Below are 20,286 nucleotides of genomic sequence, written 5' to 3' on the forward strand. Positions count from 1 at the left end.
TAGAGAAAAAACGTAGCATGCTCTCCCTCCAAAGCCTGCCCTGTTTATGCTGTGTTACTTGGCCAGCCCCCATCAGGGAGGGCCTGCATTTGGCCAGAGCTGCCAGGGACTCTGAAGTATTAACAAGCCTATTTCACTCACAGATAGCATGGGGCCCCCCAAGTCTTGGTAATAAGGTTGATATTTTGCACTCCAGCTGCCTGACTTCTGAGTGTGTGTGTGTCTATGTGTGTGTATGTATCTCAATCAACAGATTCTGAACTCAGACAGGGGAAAGGGAATCGTTAGTATTGATTCCTCTAACATCCAAACACAAAATACTGGGACTCTGGTACATCTTCTTCCTAGCGCTGAAGACAAGTAAGTCTCATGTTAGCCAGATGGTATGCATCAGTCACTCTTGCTTATTTGTTCTTAGGATGATCATGGTAAGGCTATTCAAATATATTATTAAGTTCATTTGAAGCAAACTAAAAATAACCTTCAAAGTAATTTTATGTCCTTTTGGGTTTGCCTCTGTTTCATTCTGTAGATGGTACTTGAAAGAGGAATTAAGCATATTTTAGTTAGGCCCTAAATAGTCTTAGGCTTAGCTCTCAAGGGCTTCAGAAGATTCTATCACCACCATTATCACCATTTGTTACCTTCCAGAACATAGCATGATATGAATTGCATCAGTTACTCTCGGTCTTCAATTGTCATATGGCCTGAGGTAAGCCAAATCAACACAGAAAGTGCACTAAAGTACATAAAAACAGAATGAGCCACTGAATAAGTAGTTAAGGACATAGAAATATCTTCTTAGCAAAGAGAATGAATTCCATTGCTACACTTATGGGTTTGAATTATTACAAACCAAAGGTAGAAATAAGGTAGATTTCATAATAGTGGTATTCCTAGATAAGAGGTTCATAGTACAACAGTGGTATTATACAATAAAGAAATTAAAATGTACTTAAAATCATAGGTTGGTTATATTTCTGAGAATTTTGAGGCCAAAAGAGGGGAAGAAAGGGGCAAAGTTGAAGTACACTCCATAGAGAAGGGAAAGAGTGACTTGTGGCCAGGTAGGTGGAAGGTAGGAAGGTGCTGTCAGAGAGCATGTGGCAGTCACTAGAAATTATTGATAACAAAGAACACAGCTTCCTCATCCATGGCCAGGCACCTGCTTTCACATGAACCCCCTAACCCCTACGGGAAAATCTTTATCATCTCTTTGCTAATGCTGAAAATGTCTTTATTTGAGAACAAATGCAATTATTGAACATTGAATTAAGAATCATTCATTCAAATAGGTATTGAGATCACAAATGGAACTCAGTTACACTAAAATATAATCAGTCAATCCATCATTAGATTCTTCTTATTCTAATGAGGCAAGGACCGAAATGTTAAGATGAAGACATGTGGGTTTTATTTACATGTACCCCAGTAGCTAGCACAGCACCAGGAATTAACATGTGCTTAGTAAATATTTGTTGAATAAATGAATGAACAAACATAGGGCAAGAAAGAGAGAGTTGAAAGAAGGTAAAAGAGCAGAGAAGCAAGAAAGCAAATGCACCTTTATGAAAGAGGGAATGGCCAACCTGGCAGCCTCTGCGATAGATGCTTTGTCTACGTTTTCTCATTCAATTTTCACATCATATATATTAACAATTACAGACTGTTTTCATCTACCCACAACATAAAACCCAACAAATAATAATTTAAACAAATAGATTATTTTTCTCACAAAGAATATGGGTAAGGTGGATGTTAGTATAGATTAAGTGACTCAACAAGGTCAAGGCCGTCATCTCTATGAGTATCTTGGCCCCTGTATGGCTGCTCCAGCTCCTTTCACCAGATTCAAATTTAGAAGGAAGAAGAGAACACCAATGTATCTTGCCCCTTTCTCAGGAAAGCAAACCTTCAAGAACCTTCATCAGAGTTCCACTTAGAACTCATTGGTTAGAAATATGTCACCTTTTCCCCTTTTCAGCAAAAAAGATTCAGGAAAATAAAGCATTTTTCTGGGCAGCTTGACATTCTGAATGAAATTCAGGTTTTTTTAGTAATGAAAAAGGGAAATGGATTTGAGATAGGCAACTCAACTGTATTAATTATATATTATAAGTATACAAATTATCACAAATTCAGCAGCTCAAAAAGACATATACAGGGTGGGGTAAAAGTAGGTTTACAGTTGTTAGTATGGAAAATAATACAATAATAAATAAATAATAATACGAGAATAAGCTCTGTATCTCACATACTCACAATTGTAAACCTACTTTTGCCCCATCCTGTATTTATTATATCTCAGTCTCCATGGGTCAGAAGTTTGGGTATGGCTTAGCCGGGTTGTCTATTCAGAGTCTCACAAAGTGTTGGATGGGCCACATTCCTTTGCTTAGCTTGGGATCGTCTTCTAAGCTTTAGTGGTTGTTGTCAGAATTCACTCGCGGCTGTATCACTGAGGCAGTTTATAAACTGCCCACAGTGCCCTGCTTGTGACCCCCTCCATACTGTTCACATTATAGCAGCTCGCTCTTTCAAGGTCAGCAGGAGAGTCTCTCTCTCTCTCCAGTCTGCTAATATGGAGTCTCACATATTGAAACATAATCATGTGAGAGGTAACCCATCACCTTTGCCATATTCTGTTGGTTAGAAGAAAGTCACAAAGACACACTCAAGGGGAGGGACCTCATACAAGGGCATGGATCATGAGGTGTCAGCTGAAGGTGTGTCTGCCACAGCAAGTGACCACGTTATAAAGAAATCAAAAGGGGAATTAGTGAAGCACAGGCTCCTAGTCAGGTCACATGACAAGTAATGAGGCATTTCCAGGATTATACCCCAGTTTTGCCTGAGGCCTCCAGAGATGTCCCACTAGGTCAATATTTTCTAAAATATCTCCTATAGAACCCCACTTCTACAAGATCGTATTTGATGTACTAGGGAAAAGGGAGTTAGTTATTCGGACAGATTGAGAGAATGCTGGAATAACTAAAATTAAATAGCTTTTTAAAATAAAGAACTCTAGCACTTTTATTACAAATTTCATAGGAAAGAGAGGTTTCTGGAACATTTAGTGCATAAAATAATAATAATAGAAAATAATAATAATAGCAGCTAACAACTACCAAGCACATTCTATGCTGCAGGCATTATTCTAAAGTCATGAGCCAGTAATGCTGGAAAGGCCAGAAGCTGTGATGTGTGTGTGTGTGTGTGTGTGTGTGTGTGTGTGTGTGTGTAGGCATGCACACATGCATGCACGTGCTTATATGTGTGATTCAGGGGGCAAAATATGGGTGATGCAGCTTCTTTCCAAACTTCCAATTTCCCATCAATGCCTGCAGCAAAGGAGTCTAGAAGATACAGCACAAGTTTAAGAGAAAATAAACAATAGTGAGCTTGAAGCTGAGAGAGAACAGACTGTATCCCTGGCACCTTCAGGCAGGTGTACTATCACTCACCTGAGTACTAAATGGCTCAAACCCAGATCTCTTGATTCCAGGGCTAGGGCTTTGCCTGCTGTTATGTGGCATTGTGTGCTAAAGATAATGAATGGCTGATTTGCTAACTGTACATTCTGTAACAATATTCACATCTGAAAGTTTCTCTGATAGTCAATGGGACAAATTAGAATCTGCTGCTTTATGGTGTTCTCCCTGAAGTTGCCAAAATCGCTTTATGTTTTCATTTGGTTACAGCCTCTGCCTTTCTTCCTGACTTCCTGCGGCTGGAAGCAAATCCATTCCCCGGGATTTGCTTTCTTAAGAAAAGAATCGAGGCTGTTGTTGATTGGCAGCCAGGAAGTGGGTGTCACTCGCCATCAAAGGTCAGCCGAGAGCTGCAGCCAGACCAGGGGAAGGGGCCCCTTAGCAAGAAAACAAGACCATGCATTACTCCAAGGCCATGTGACAACCAAGAATCCTCCAGAACTAGACGAGAGTACATATTCCAGGAATGGCTTTGTGGTTGGTTGTTCCATTCCCACAAAGTCCGAAGGGAATTTTTAAGGGACCTGCCCAAGCTCTGCCTGTCTATGTAAAAACTGTTAACCTAATCCTCTGTTTCTTCATTTCTACTAGGACCAGTGTCAAATGAGAACATAATTGAGCAGTTAAGAGAATTGCAAGTGGAATGAACTGAATTTACCCTTGAATAAAATTCCTGAATAATTACTGAATAAACTTATTACTTAATAGTACACATATATAAAATTACATTCCATTTTTGGAAAACAAACAAGGAAATTATCAGAAAACCTCAAGAGAAAACCTTTCACAAACTTGAGGGGGGTCTGAGCCGTTTACAATATTAATCTGACCTCTTGTTATTATTATCTGTTTCAAAATCGCCTTGCTCTAGATCATATTTCCTTTAGTTACTGTTTTTGCTTTGCACTGGACTATTTGCCTTTCCTCAGTTAACAGAAGGAATTCTCCTGCATGAAATGGCACAAAGGTCAGAAATCTGGGGCCAGAGTGTCAGCAGAAGCCCATGATCTGCAGGGTAAATTACCACCAGTCAGAGAGAGAGAGAAGAGAGAGAGGGGGACTGAGGTGGGGGAGAGGGGGAGAGAGAGAGACTGATAATTGGTTTTGTTTTCCTGCAGGAAAAGAATTGTGTTTTTCACATGTCTATTTCTACTTAAGAAAAAAAGCAATACAAGGAAAGTAGCAGTTTACAGTTTCCCAACACACCAACCAGATCGCCCTTATTTGTCTCTATTTTAAAAGCAAGCATGCTTTTCTTTAACTGGTCAGTTCCTGAGCCCTTATCATGTCCTCTTCCTCACTATGAAAAAAGGGTGTCTTTTCAACATGTGTTTGGATATTTTCAGGACTAGTCAGTAGTATTCCAAATCTCAGTCTTCCTGCTTTCCTTTACCACCCAATAAGACTCGTTCTTGAATAACATTATGAATTAAAAACGGCCAGGGAACAAGATTCTACTCAAATCAGGGTAGGTTAATTCCAGTTCGCATCAAGGTTAGAGGCTGGATTTGAAATGTTACTGTAATAAGCCATGAAGCAACCAGGAAAAGCCCCAGGTTTTTCTATGAGTAATGATAAGTGCTTTTGTTAACTCAAGCCATGCCCCATGAAGAGGCTGGGCAATCAAGCAGCAGTGAGTCCCGGAAAGGACAGGGACAGCATTAATAGGAACAGAGAATAGTAATGAACTTAAAAGAAAATGTATGCTGTAATCCTTTAGCCCAGGGTCAGCAAACTTTTCCTCTTAAAAGCCAGATAATAAATACTTCGGGCTTTGTGGACCACATGCCTTTTCTGTACCATCTGCCCTTTGCTTGTTTGTTTTTCTTACAATACTTTAGAATGTAAAAGTCATTTTTCACTCTCGACTCTACACAAACAAGCCACATACCAGATTTGGCCCATAGGCTGTAGTTTGCCAACCCCGGCTTTAGACAGTTTATACACAGCCATTTAAATCAGCCCTTTCTTTCCTTTTTCTTTTTATACAAATTCAAAAATCAAGACTCCTAGTTGTTTAAAAATAATAAGGTAATGGTTCAAATGTGACAGAGCTTTTATATTGTTAAAATATAATCCACGTCATCAAGTCAAAGGGGCTGACTTATTCGTCAGTTTTTATTTTCTTCCCCATCTCAATAAATAAATAAGTAAATAAACTTAACAAAATGATTATAATGTCAAATTAACATTGTGTAGCATCAAAAATACAAAATATTTTTGTTAACTTATCTTTTTATCTAAAATCAATGAACTATAATAAAAAGCCACAGCTGCCTAATACAGCCTTAGGCGGTTAATTATATATTTACCATAAATACTAAGATAATGCTAATTCTTCGGATGGTTATAAAAAGAAAGGTGGGGGAGGAAGAAGATAAGAAAAATATATATAACCATGAAACTAACAAGCATAAAGACTAGTAATTGATAACAATTCAGCCAAACAGGTCAGCTTTTAAAAAGCACAGTTGAAAGCAAAATGCTTATCTCTTGTTCTTTAGAAAAAGTAATCAAATAGACTATTTACTTCCTTAAGATGAGTCTCATAAAAGCCCAACGAAGCTAAGAGTAGTCCTGCATGGTGGGGTGGCAGCTGGTTTTAGGATTGCAAGGCTTTCTCTATAATTCCCTCACTTTACCTCAATGTCAGGGAAGAATACTTTTACATTTTACATTTTATACCCACCTCAAACACAAAATTACTTCAGAGTCCTTATGTGGGTTTTAAATCCTACCGTACAATTTATCCACACTCTTCTCACATCAGTGACTGGGCAATCGGCTACATTTCTGCAGGTGCCACTAAAATTCCCACGTGCACCTGTATCTACCTTATTAGCTTCATCTGCTCCGCCTGACACCACACACACCCTTGGAGTCACATGTTTCTTGTGTTGAGTTTCAGGGAGCCAACAGGGCTGAAAGAATTTCCTGTGCCAAAATCCACCTCCCTGCCACGCACGGTGACTGGGTCTCGCTGTAGGGACTTTCTGCTCTGAGCAGAGGCTTCTCGAAAGGACAGAAGAGAAGATCAAATCCAGACCGTGGGACAGCGTAAGTAAGTATTTTATCTGATTACACGTAGCTTTCTGGAGTGCGCCTACATCAAGGTTTCTATGAGTCAGAGGATGTTTTAAATGTACTGGACAACGGCAACCTTAAAAGAAACTGGAAATCTTTGGGCAAAAATTATTTTTTTAACACGGATTTTCATCTATCTATTTTGCTTAAAATACTAAATTACCTACATCAAATTATACTATATCAATGAGAGGAATGCTGTATTATTCCCCATTTTACAGCTGAGAAAACTGAACCTCAGAAATATCAAGAGAGTAGCTTACCCATACGGGTCCCGGGACTAGGATGTAGTAGAGACCAACCTGAACCCAGGCCACCTTAAGTCCGCAGCCAGCTTTAACCCTGTGCTCCTGACAATGTTATTCTGACAGAGAGCTACACTAAAGTCAGAATACTTCTTGGTATTTTAGTAACTTCCTACTGATACATTGTTTTATACTGAAATTAATAATACCTCTATTTAACAACCCCATCACTAACTACTATTATAATGCCAGCTGAACTATTATTAAGAGGAAAGGAAATGACTGCTTCTAGCCCTTAGCTTCCTATGGATCATTTGTGCCTGGTAGAATCTAAAGCATCACTCCATTAGCTTGTACTTAATAGCAAATTGTTTGCGGCCTGCACAGCCCCTAGCGATCTCACCAGCCACCCTCTGTGCTTCCATTTGTTAATGTTCACCTGCTCCCCCTCATTAATATGCAAACATACAATGACCTCAGCTTATTCCCAAAGCTATATCTTGATATGAAGTCATCTTTTCTCTCGGGGTGCTTCTTTGAGTGGCCATTATCTGAACTCCAAAATGTCCTCTAGCAACATAGACATTTCTGAGAAATAGCAGTATTGCTTAGCCCTGGCAACAGAAACAAAGGGAATAACTGCCTGATAGAATGACAGTGCAACCGTGAATCCCCGTGATCTGCCATTTACACCCCCGTCACACCGTGAGGCCTTGCTCTATCATAGTCCGTCATGCCCACAAATACTGAAGAGCATATGACTCTCTTGGACTCTGGGTGCAGAAAATGATTGGCTCTTATGTTTCAATCGATCCTAGTTTTTTCCTTATATTTAACTCAGGTTGACCTTGTCAGGGGTGCCCTCAACTAGCCCAGCAGTCCTTTTTCCTTTGCTGCATAAGCATAACGAAGTTAACACATTGCCCCACTGTGAACTTTCCTAACAAAAAATTCACTCTGCAACTCCTAGGATGTGACGAAAAGGCCAGTTGAGCTTCCTGCTTCTTCACTGTTTGGATAGGCCGCCTTTCCTGTCAAAAGTTCAGGGAGGGTCGGTGATAAAGTTTTGACTCCAGCATGCAGGGTTTCTGGTGTGTAGGTAGCAGGCACGTAAGCAAGCTTTGAATAAGAGGATGTGTGATTTCTAAACTGGGAGGAAAATATATCCATTGACCCTTTTTAGGAGTGTGAAAACTCTTCTGGCCTCTAGTGAACTCTGTCAATCTTTAAGTGTGTATTCTCCTTGATACAGTTATGAGAAACAATATTAAAGTGTCAAATCTTCAGTTTCAAAGCATAGTACAAACAAGCATATAACACAATTCGTAATTTACTAAAAAGTGATAGTGTAGAATTGGGGCAATTGTGCACATAATGGAAGCAGAAGCAGAAGACTCTTAATCAAAATTTTCTACATTTATCAAAAGATAATGTTCTGATGTTAGTGAATTTCATGGACGAGTTGCTTCCAATTCTCTATTTCACTTTATATCAAACCAGGAAAAATTTCTATTCCAACCCTGTGACCACCACCCTAATAACATTCCTTTAACACATCTCTTTAACTCCATACGCTTAACATCATTTACCTCGGGGCTTATAAAATGTTAGCATAAAGTCTCACTTTTGACTGTCACACTAGAGAAACCACAAAGTTGTCAATATAAAGAGGCAGCCCAGACATATGCATAAGTCAGGGGATCCAAAAAGAAGAGTTTTTAAAATCAAAATTTGAGTCAAGTTATTTACTTCCTACTGGTTAATTGCACTCATTATAAAACAGAGACATTAAGATTGTGTTGTGAGGATTAATGAAATCACATTGGCTAAGTGCCCTAAACCCTTTGGAGATAGATTCCATCATTTTACCACCTGGGTACATGATAAAAAACACACCCAGTTTTCTTTGATGTACAATGTATAGAGTTGGCAACAGCCAGCAGCCTTATTAATCTTTCTTTTATGTCTTTAGCAACTAATGTTAGAGAAGAGAGTGTTGTTGTTATTGGTGGAAGTGAAGTACCCCTTTCCCCACTGAGTGCTTGGGGTGGGGTCCTTATGATATCTTGAGAAAAAGCATTTTCTGAGAGTCTCTTGGGAGGATGAGTGATGTTTATTTGCATGGAATTACGTCCCTAGGTTTCTAAAGTCCCATTTTCCTTAATCTAGTCCTAGAAGATGTGCAGCTGGGGATTCAGTAGAGCTAGAAGCAAAGACAGTGTCCAAAGTTTCGTTCCATATTTCAGCCGTTCCATGGACTTCAATTAAGCTAGCTGCAGTCCATTAGTGCACTGTGTGGGGCCCCGTGGCCGTGGGCCGTGTGGGTGCGCGCAGGAGTCAGGCGTAAGCAATCAAGAGAGCCAGGAGAGCAAGCTCCTCTGTTTAGAGGATTAGATACCTCAAATCTTCCCAAGCTTGCAGTGGCCACACCTACTCTGGCCAATGACCGGTTTCCCGGTGTGACTGACAGCTAAGTACCATCCCTAATTCACCCAGACTTTACTGGGCATGCATCTTGTCTCCCCCTGGCCAGTCCCTTCCTACCTGGGGAATGTTAAACTGCAGCTTCCTGGCAAAGCTGCACAAATGGATGCCTGTAATATTTGGCCTTCCATTTGCTCCTTTCCAGTTATTCATAACTAGGTTAAATTTCAACAGTATCATTTTGAATCAGGGCTAAAAGTGAGGTAAAGGTTGATAACTTAGAAGGCAAATAAGAACTTGAGTCCTATAATTTTTACCCAATACATTAACCTTATAACCAAATTTCACCAAATTCACTTATTAGTCTATATGACAGAGCAGAATGAACAAGGCCTTTAGGGTAAGACCAGATCAGATTCAAATTCTGGTTCTACTGGATAGATACTTCTCTTTAAATGTCAACCCCTGCATCTATAAAATTCAAGGACAAGATTCTTCTAGTAACTATGATCTAAGTACTTCAGACCCACACTCCTATTGAGAACAAGCATAACAGCTGAATGAAATGTTTATAACAACAATAATTGTTTCTTCATAAAAACATCAAAGAGGTAACAAGATACGGCGGAATTCCTGGACTAAAATCTGAAAGATGAGACTCCAGAGAAGTAAGGTCAAAACTGAAAACCACTTTTGCTATGAAGTCACCTGCTGATGTAGAAGAAAAAAAAGATAGTAAAAATGAGCTCAACTTTTGGCAGTCATAGGAGACTAGAGAGGGAAAAGGTAAAGCCCAGAGTCTACCAAAGCTGGGGACTCAGATAAACCATCCCCAGTCTACCCTGGAACCTTATGCCCTCAAGGTGAGGGTGACCCACCCTCCCACAGGCCCGCAGTGCTCTGCATATCCCAGAAAACTCAGGCCTTGGACTGGGATAAAGAGATTCTTGAAGGCTCCTGGGAGTACCATGTGTCTGGGTCAATGCTGGCTAAATAAATTTTCATTCATAACACAAGCTTTTATATTTCATGCACCCTTTCATATGTGTGCTATATTTCATCTATTAAAAGGTTGTTACTACAATAATACCAGTCCTTTAGGCTTATAGTTGGAGTTTGAGGAGACTGTTGAAATCAAGGATTCAACATAATGCTGAATTATTCTTATATATTAGTCTTACCATCCCTTTGTTTCTTTCATTTAATTTAATTTCTTTTCTTCTTCTCTTTGCCCCCTTCCTTCTTCAGCACCCAGGTTCAACCTCCCCTCTCAGTCCCATTCATCTAATAGCCTTCCCATTAGCTGATTCACCACAGTATGAATTACTCTCAAGCTTAGTCATGTCATATGAGAAATAATGTAAAGAAGAGGCAAAGTGAGGCCATAACAACATCAAGGCTACTTTAGGACATGTGCTCCAAAATGTTTCCTACAACAGTAAATTCCAAGAGTTTGTTATTTTATAATATTAGTGACTCTATCTAGTATTTTAATACCTCCATTACTAGATGTTATGTAGATAATACGTGGCCAGTATTAGCCAGATGCTGGAGAGGGTACACAACAACAACAATTATTCCTGCCCCTCAAGAGTGTGTGCTGGCTGTAGAGAGAAAGAAAATGTAAACAGATGAAGCAGTAGAGAAATAATGGGAATTCGGAGAAGATGTGAGGAAAGTAGAACTTTCACTGGGAATCAAGGGTGAATGCACTAGAAGTGCCAAGAAGGAACAGGAATGATGCTGCCCAGAGAGTGACAAATCTCACAGGACAGGAGTGGCGGGAGTGCTGGCTGGCAGACAATAGGGAGTACATGACTGTGTTCTGTGCTATTCGACACGCCTGACAGATGTTACCCCATTTTAGATGCCTCTAAAAGCCTTATCAAGGGGAGCATTGCCATCATTTTACAGATATTAAATTGAGGCTTAGGATGGTCATTCCACAGAGCCCATAAGTAAGCAGTGAAGCTAAAATGTGAAGTCAGGTCAGCTGGACATCAATACCTGTGCTCTTAACAGCTACACCAGAGAGCATTTCATTGGGTCATTCTGTGAAGGGCTGGCTGGAAGGCAAATAGGAGTTATAGGCAATAGGCAAATGAAAGCCAACCATAGAGGAAGGAAATGAAGTGCCAAAAGCAGTTGTCAGAACAGTTTCTCTGATCTTGACATGGGAGAACAGGTAGAATTTGGTTATGACCAAATCAATTGGACTTAATAGATGACTGCGTAGGCTGTGTCCAGGGTGTGATGTGTTCTGGTCTTGGACTAAGTGGATGAGTGTGAGGACAGAGAGCAACGGGTGAATCTAAAAACCAGTAAAAGGAAAAAAAGAACATGTTGGCATTGGATGAAGGAGAAAGAAAAATCAAAGAAAATCTCAGAGAGATGGCAGAAAAATGTAACATTGACAAGCAGACAACAGGCAAAGGAAGCCATCTCTATGAGAAGAAAGTTCGGGCTTTAATGTCTTCAGTTTGGGGCAATGGCAGGAAATCCGAAGGTGGGTTTATCATAAGCACTGAGAAACCCTTGGATAAAAGACCACAGTGAGATACCTGTGAAGCGAACATGTGAAGCACCAGGGTGCCAGTAAGATAACTGTTGTTATTCTGTAAAGACCCTTAAGCTTCTTATAGGAAAGATACAGCATAAGTAGGAAATGATAAATAATGATAAAATTTTCCCAGGTGCCACTTTACCTAAAGTTCTCTTCATTTTGTGCTTTCCTCTCAGTAGGCACCAAATGCTAGGCTGCATAACTAGCAGCTGGTTAACGCAAGCATAATTCTACCTCCATTTCTTAGTTTCCTCCCATGTTTGTTTGTTTAGATGTGCCTGTGACTTTAATCCTATCCTACCTTTGTTCTGTCTCAAATAATGAAAACAATAACGACTGGAATCTGTCTAGTTTGGCTTTATAGCACTGATTGGTGTGATAGCCTCTATACCATGTTGTTTCATGGTAAACATGAAATTAAACTCAATTACATTACAGATTAAATTCTGTGAGGTCAGCCTTTCTAATGAAACTGACCTGACAACTCTCTTGGCATGACCTTTATTAATATTACTTTGGGGAAAGGTTGAACTGCTATTTAAAAAACTCAAAACACAGGAGATTGAAAACATGGAATTTTATTTTTCATTCTTACCGTAGCTCAAAAGGAACAACAGTTAGGGCCTGGTGGGGTGGCTCTGAAATGCTCAACTCATGGCTTTCAGCTTAGAGACTAAGGTGGTGGCTGTGCCAGCTATTAAAGAAGGGAAAAGAGGAAATGGAGGGCAGTCAGCTTCCTTTTTTAAAAGAACTGACCCAGAATGTACATATCACTTTTGCTCACACTTTTCAGTCTGGACTCATATAACTCAGGGGTGACTCAAAGGGGGCTGGAAAATATGACTTCTACTTCGGTTGCCTCATACCAGCTAAAATGGGAGGACAGCAGGAAGATCAGGGTTCCACTACTAAAAAGAAAAAAGAGTGAATGTATTTGTGGGGAAAATTAGCTGACTCTACCACATCTAGGCTCAGATCTCCAGTCCTCACCATGCTGTTCTCTTCATTTAATAAGACCTTCCTCTCCAGGTGTCTAATTTATAAAGCAGCAAGTCCGTTTTGTAGTGTTGTTTTCCAAGGCAACATATTACTACTTAAAAAAACATATCAAGAGAGAGCTACTTTGGTTAAAATTAGAAAGTGAGTGGCTACAACAAGCACCTGAGTCTCCTCTTCTCCCTTCCCCACCTCACTTTGTGGGAGCCCCTTGATTCTAAGAAATAAACTTTGGAAACTGTTCTCACCCTGTTTATTATCAAAAAAGAATATTTATACTTCCTGAGCAGTCAAACACAACCAGTGAAAATCACTCCCATTTAAATAATGAAAAGTCCTCTTCGAATCCTGATGTACATCCATCGTGTCAGTTAAAGGAACACCCATGGAAGTGAGCACAGAGCCATTCCCCAGGCTGTCCTGAGAGCAGCGCTTCTGACCTGGCAGAACCCCTGCCAAGCATGAATTAGTAATCACGTCGATGCAGAGGGTAAAAGGAGAAGATATTTCTGTGATTCTTCCTCGCGACCCTAATTTTGATAAATGGAATGCTATGTCTCATTAGCTAATAAACTGTCTAGATTGGAACTGCATGTAAGGGTAGAAATGAACTCAAATTATGCCTAAGACTCCAAGAAACAACTTTTCATCTTCATCTCAAGAGGAGAGAGAGAAAAAAATAAAACAAATCCCAACAGAAAAGTCAACAGAGCTAAAACAAAACTGAAAAAATTTTAAAAATAAAGTTTTCATTCTAGCCACTAATTCCATGGGCTCCATTTCTGAAATCTAAGAAAACATGGCAAACACCTTCACTGTGTGGGGACGTGTCTGGTTATTCCAAGTCCTCTAAGCCAAAGCCAGGCCACGAAGTTCATCAGGGCTTTCTGATTTTATCAGCTAATTTTTGTGCTATTACCACTTGGAACTTACATTTTATTTTAGATATGTTAGGAGATGGAGTAAATAATTTGATTATATACAGTTTTCAAAATAGTTAACTGTTTTTCTTTTAGAACAGTGACATAGTTTCTCATTTTTTCACTCATTTCCTGATAAAAGTTTCCAGTGAGAGAATTTCTTTCTCTAAATGCCCATGTTTGGGGAATAAATCACTTACAATTCAGATTTCTGAATGTGGGAGTAAGTCATATTCAGCTACTCATGAATAATGCTACTAGGTCAAGTTCAAAATGGATCATACCAGTGTTTGTGAAGGGAAGTTCTTTGCAGGAAAATCTCATTGTTTGAATTAACAAAATATACATGCTTTATCACAATGGGACATTGTTATGGCCTAAGATTATTCATTTATAGATTACTACAATGTCTTTATAGAATTCAAATAGAAAACTCAAATGGTCTTTATATTTGCAAAAGTTTCTCTGTATTTTACAAGAGGTTTCTTATTTATAAAGAAATAACCTCCAAGCTATACTAACATTCTTATTATCTCCTAGTGATTACTTTGCTACTGAGAATTATAGGAGACTAATATTTAGGTGCCATATTATAATAAAACATACATTAGAGCATCTAACATTTAAGTTTTGTTTCAGTTTTAACTATTTTAATTTGCACAGGACCTCATGCTAAAACTTATCCAAGAAAATATTAGGGCTTCAGATATTGCTTTACATGATTTCTATCAAGCAATTTTTAGATGAACAAAATACTGTTTTGCAATTCCTCGTCCCTGGACAGTCGTGAATAACCACTTGTTTTCGGAAGAAGGAATCCATGGAAACAATCCTGCCTACAAGAATGCAACGTGTTATTTTAACAACAATTCATATCCTAGGTGCCTGATCAAACCAACAATTAAACTAAGCACTACAGAGATAAAATCAGATTAAAATCAAATTATGGCACCTAGTCACCTACTTCACCGAATAAAAACAAAAAGAGAATTGATAATCCCTTTTTAAAGATGCCAGATGCTTCAACTCCTAAGGTTAATAGCATTTAACAAGTCCTAGCTCATAAAGGCAGCGCACGTCCTAGTGCCTCCTATGGCCCTGCCAGTAAACTCTTCCTCTATGTCTTCTTGCTTCCTTCAGTCCTTCAAGTGTTTGTATGCCGATGCCCATATACACATATAATAAAGGTCTGCTTTGAAGTTTATCTCTGCATGAAATCGTAGCCCGTCATCACAGCAGAATAGTCTGACCTCCGAGAGGTCAGGGGCAATGTGCCTAGTTCCTCAAATCACCGGCGATTGGCACAAAGCAGATCCTCAATAAATATTTTTGAATGAATTGGTGAATAAATAAACCGATGCCAAGATTTTCATCCCTACACTCTAAAAACACTACTTTGTCAGTGTAATCAGCTCCCTCCACATTGCTAAACCCAGCTGTCCATTCTCAGTCCTCGTATTTTTTACTCTGTCCTCATCGGCCAATTTGACAAGGCCCGTCACGCACTCTTCTCTGAGATCTTCATCTTTCATCATTGGTCACTCTTGTTCAATCTCTTCCGTGGGTTTCTCTTGTCCCCCTGATCTTTGAATGTCAGGGAGCCTCAAGATTCAAGTGGTGGCACTCTTTTTCTCTGTTCTTTAACGAGCTCACCCAGTCTCATGGCTTTAAATGACATCACTAATTTCAAAATCCATATCGGCAGCCTAGACCTTGTTCCTGAATTTCAGACTATCCAGCCACTTATTGACACCCCCACTTGATAGCTGATAGGCATCTCAAACTTTACATATCCAAAGCGAACTCCTGCTTCCCCCTATGTTCACCCGCTGGCTTCTGCCCCAAACATGCTTCATCTGCATTTGTCTCCATATCAGTTGATGACTTTTCTATCCTCCAGATGCTCAGTTATCTATTGTTCCTACTGTCACCACAACTGGAGGTACCACCTAGAATCAGAAAAAATGGCCCCTCAATTTCCTCCTAATTTCACTCTCCCACCTTGCTTTCCATTGGCAGATCCTATGTGGAAACCAGCTGGCAAGGTTGTCTAGAAATAGTGGTTTGCAAGCTTCCAGATTCATTGTACGGAGGAGAGTTTAGAAGACTGAGTGTAGAGCTGAACATCAGTGGACATTATCTGTCACTGCTTCTTAACTGGTCTCCCTGCTTCCACACTTACCCCTAGCCTGTTCTCAACACTGCACCCACAGGCTTTTTTTAAAAAAATGCAAATCAGATGTCACTCCTCTATTAATGAATAGAATAGAATAATAGAATAGAATAGAATAGAATAGAATAGAATAGAATAGAATAGAATAGAATAGAATAGAATAGAATAGAATATAGAATACTTCACTTACTCTTCATTTCACTAAGTAAAAGACATGCTCACAGATGGCTACAAATGAAATGCGATCTAACTTCTGTGATCCTTCTGACTTTCTCTCTCCATTGTTAGCTCTGGGGCAGCTATAATGGCCTCCTTGCTATTCCTGGAATACACACTCCCTCTTGCCCTTGGTACTGGTTTTTCTGAAAGTCTAAAACTCTTTCCCTAGATGGCCACCTGCCTCTCCACCGAGTCTTTTGCTCAGTTGTTACTTTTCTAATGAGTTTTATTTTAAATTGAACCCTCCCACCCCCAGCATTTCTAGTACCCCTTACTCTGACTTCTTTGTTGGTGGTGTTTTTAACATAACACTCATCACCTTCTAACATACAGAACAATTTATATGTTTAGTTTTTTATGTTTGCTTTTTTTTTTTTAACTATCTCTCCCAACACAAAAAAGTTAAACTCCACAAAAGCAAGAATCTTTGTTTGTTTAATGACATTTCAGGGACCTAGACCAGTATTTCAAGTTATGAAAAACACTTTTCCACATGTTTAACCTAAGAGACATCAGGGAAGAGCTACTGATAACCAGGCAGTTGGTGTGAACGATGAACATTACAATTGCTGGTAACTCTTTCATGCCTTTTCTAGTAAATAGCTTTTCAGGAGGAAAATCAAGAATGGGTATTACAGTGAAACGATAGAGTTGTTACAAAGTGACAAAACCAGGTATTCCAGTAGGATCTCTGACATCTGAAAGTCAATAAAAACCCAATCAAACTGGCTAAAGCCAAAAGTCGGATTATTGACCCTATATGTGAAAAATACCGAAACAGAAATTGAAATGGCATAACTGAACCCAGATACTTTAGTGGTCATACCAGGAAGCAGTCTCACTTCTCCACGTGACTTCTTTGGTCTGTGTTGACTTCATTCTTAGGCAGGGACTCCCCAGCTGTTGCCAAATCTGGCCACCAGCAGCAATATAGCTAACCTCCAGCCCATGAGGACCACAGAGGAGAGAGGGGCTCTTTCCCGGTGGTTCCACCGAAGCGCCCTGATTTACTCTCACTGGCCAGGATGAGTCTTCAGTCATCCTGGTTTGATCATACCCTGTCCTTCAGGCCAGACACTGGGATGAACTCAGTCAAACCAGATGAGAGCAAAGGGTAAGCAATTTCGCAATGACAAGTCAAGGGCTTTTACCAAAAGAAGGAAGAAGGTTGCATTACGGGGCATTACAACTGATGTCTATTTTCTTATGAAATGCCTGAGGCTCTGAAGAACAGTTAACAGCATGTCTAAAGTAAAGTGATAGGAAATGAGGCTGGAAAATTAGGTTGATGTCTGATGGTAAAAAGCTTTTCTTTTTTTTTTTTAAATGAGAAAAGCACCGGCTGAGCTCTCAGGAGACCTGAGTTCTATTCCCAGATGTTTCCAGATCTATCTGTGTGACCTTGCCAAGTAACTTAATATCTATACAAATGTGTTCTTACCTATAAAATGATGAATTACACTAAAATAATCTCCATGTTTCCTACCAACTCTGTCAGCTGACAGTTCCAATGGGGCAACCTAGGTGTTTCAGCTAGCTTATGTTCATCTACTGTAAATGTACCTATTATTGTATGAGGGAAGGAAGAGGGAAATACCTGCTCCCTTCTCACTTGCCATGGGCTAGGGATACCATTTAGCATCTGTACCTAGTACAGTAGGGCATTCTGACAGATGTTAAAATTAATTCCAGGCAGAGAGAACTGGGTTCTTGCCAGTGACTCCCAAACTTGGCTGCGCTTCAGCAATATCTGGAGAGCTCATAAAAAATATAGATTTCTGGGCCCACCCCCTACAGATTTAATTGGGCTCTTGAATTTGTAGTTTTAGAATTCCCTTTGTTATTCCCTTTAGAATTCCCTACTCTCCAGTCTTGGATATGGCAGTTTTCTTCTGGTCAATGTTATTTAATGCTAATAAAAATCTTACATATCTACATGCCAAGAGAGATCTTGGCTTAGAAATATGTATCCAAAAAAACACAGTCTATATTGCTTGACATTAAAATAAAAGAGGAAAAAAGAAACACCACATTTACTAACATATTTGAGTGTTTTATGCAGAAGAGACATATTTCATATGACAAGGATTATGGTTTTCATAATATATACATGACGCATCCTCTTTATTCTGCCAGTTTCAGAGAACTAGTCATAACTCTGCAATTTTCACATAACATTCAAGTCACAATAAGAATAAAAGCATCCTTCACATATCTTCAGTCATTGAATTTTTTCAATGTATCTCCAGAAGTTTTGAAAATGAGATGTTGGTAAGTAACTCAGTATCAATCATATCTAATACATATATCTGCTCCCTGTTGTGATAAATTTTTAAATAGATCACTGCATTACATTTGATCAAGTTCTTAAATTTATGAATCAATAATTAGCTTTAGTCTTAATTTTTCTCAAAACACTTTTCTTGGATTAGTTTAGCCAATATTTTAATTTTTGAAAGCCTATCGATTCTTATGTGATCACATTAGCCACACTAAAAGTCTGAGTCCAGAGGAAATGACATCTCAGCACAATATGTTTACATTGAATAGTTTTGTCATTCTGACTTCCTTCTTGTCCGTGTGAACGTGTGCTCTGGGTCTGTCAGGAAACAGTTAACTTCAGCATGATGCATGTTTCTGGGACTGTAGGAGGGAGTTCTGAGAAAGCTGAAGTGAGATGTAAATATATTTCCTTTCCACAAACATGAGAAAATAAACAAAACTCATGCACACACACAGTACATTTAAGATTCATATGTGAAGTGCCCTGAAAAGAGTATAAGCAAATGATTATTTCAGACACAATAGGAATAATCTCCAAATGTGGAATAAATTCTGACTTTACTATAAGAAAAAAAACTTGAAGAAATATATTCCTCCTTTGCACTAGAAAATAAAGTGCTGTTTCATTCTTTAACGGGGTGCTCTCCTTGAAGGGATATTTTAAAATAGAAGGAAAAAACATTTCAAGTCATTAAATTGTTCATTCATTAATTTATCAAATATTTGTTTAGCCTCTACTATGTCTAGACAGATCACTTGGTATTAAGGAGATTTAAGGAGATTTTTAGTATCTTCCATATAAAGCAAGATTGACATTACAAGGTATTTGAGTAGTTTTCCTGAGACCATGAAGTTGCCTCAGCCCTCCAAATCACTGGAGGGCTCAGAAGCACCCCAAGGCTCCTTCTGGCCAAATGCACCACCTCTCAGGACCCGCAATGGATATGCACCCCTTTCCCATGTTCATGGAGCAGCTCCTCTGTGCCTAGCACTGACCCAATTCTAATTCTGAGAACAGAGGCAAATCAAGCTCAGACCCTACCTCCAGGAGCTCCCATACTAGTGAGGAAGACGGGTGTGTAAGAAATCCTGTGTGTGTGACAGAAGCTACAATAATTGCAAGTGCAGAGTACTAGGGCAGCCGGGAGGACAGTTAGCTCCATCTCTCATGGCAGTGGGGACATTGGGAGGGACCCAAAGAGAAGAGAAGAGAGATCGTGTGTGCCTGGCAGAGGGAAATGCTGGCACTAGTGCAAAAACAAGCATGGCCAGGTTGGATGGAGTATCTCTGAACGGCTTGAGCAAAACTGAATATGAGGAGGGGAGATAGAGGGAGGAGGGAAGGTGGAGCATGAAGGGAGAAGTGTGGTAAGACATGAGGCTGGGCCAGACACCGGCCTTTACTAACTTAGGGAAGGCTTTTGGGGTGTGTCACTTGAAGCCAGAGTGGTAGTTGGATTGCATGAGAGACATCCCTCCAGCGTTTGTGCTGGAGTAAATCTGGGTGAGAAAATGTGACCTTAAGGAAAAGGGTTAGAAGGTGGCCTGCTTCTCAGGGAAAGCTGACTAGGGTCTACACAAGGGCCGTGCCAGGAGGAAGGGAGAGGAGCCGGGCCTGAGATCTGCGGGAAGCCGTTTGGGGTGGAGGGTGGAAGAGGGGCAGGGTCGGCCGCCCCTGGCAGGTGTTCAGTTGGAGTAGCGACCGGGACGGTGGTGCCCCTTCTAAACGCGACAGGAGGAAGCAGCAGCTGGGTGAGTGAGCCGCGAGAGGCGGGCCCGGGGCGCACCCCACAGGCTGAGTCTGAGGTGCCACCGGGTGGAGGGCGCGGGCCTGGGCCGAGAAGACGGGGGGCTGCAGCTGCGATTCGGGAACCTGCCCCCCAGGCGG

Source organism: Miniopterus natalensis, chromosome 5, assembly GCF_054644295.1.
Source record: "Miniopterus natalensis isolate mMinNat1 chromosome 5, mMinNat1.hap1, whole genome shotgun sequence".
NCBI lineage: Eukaryota > Metazoa > Chordata > Mammalia > Chiroptera > Miniopteridae > Miniopterus > Miniopterus natalensis.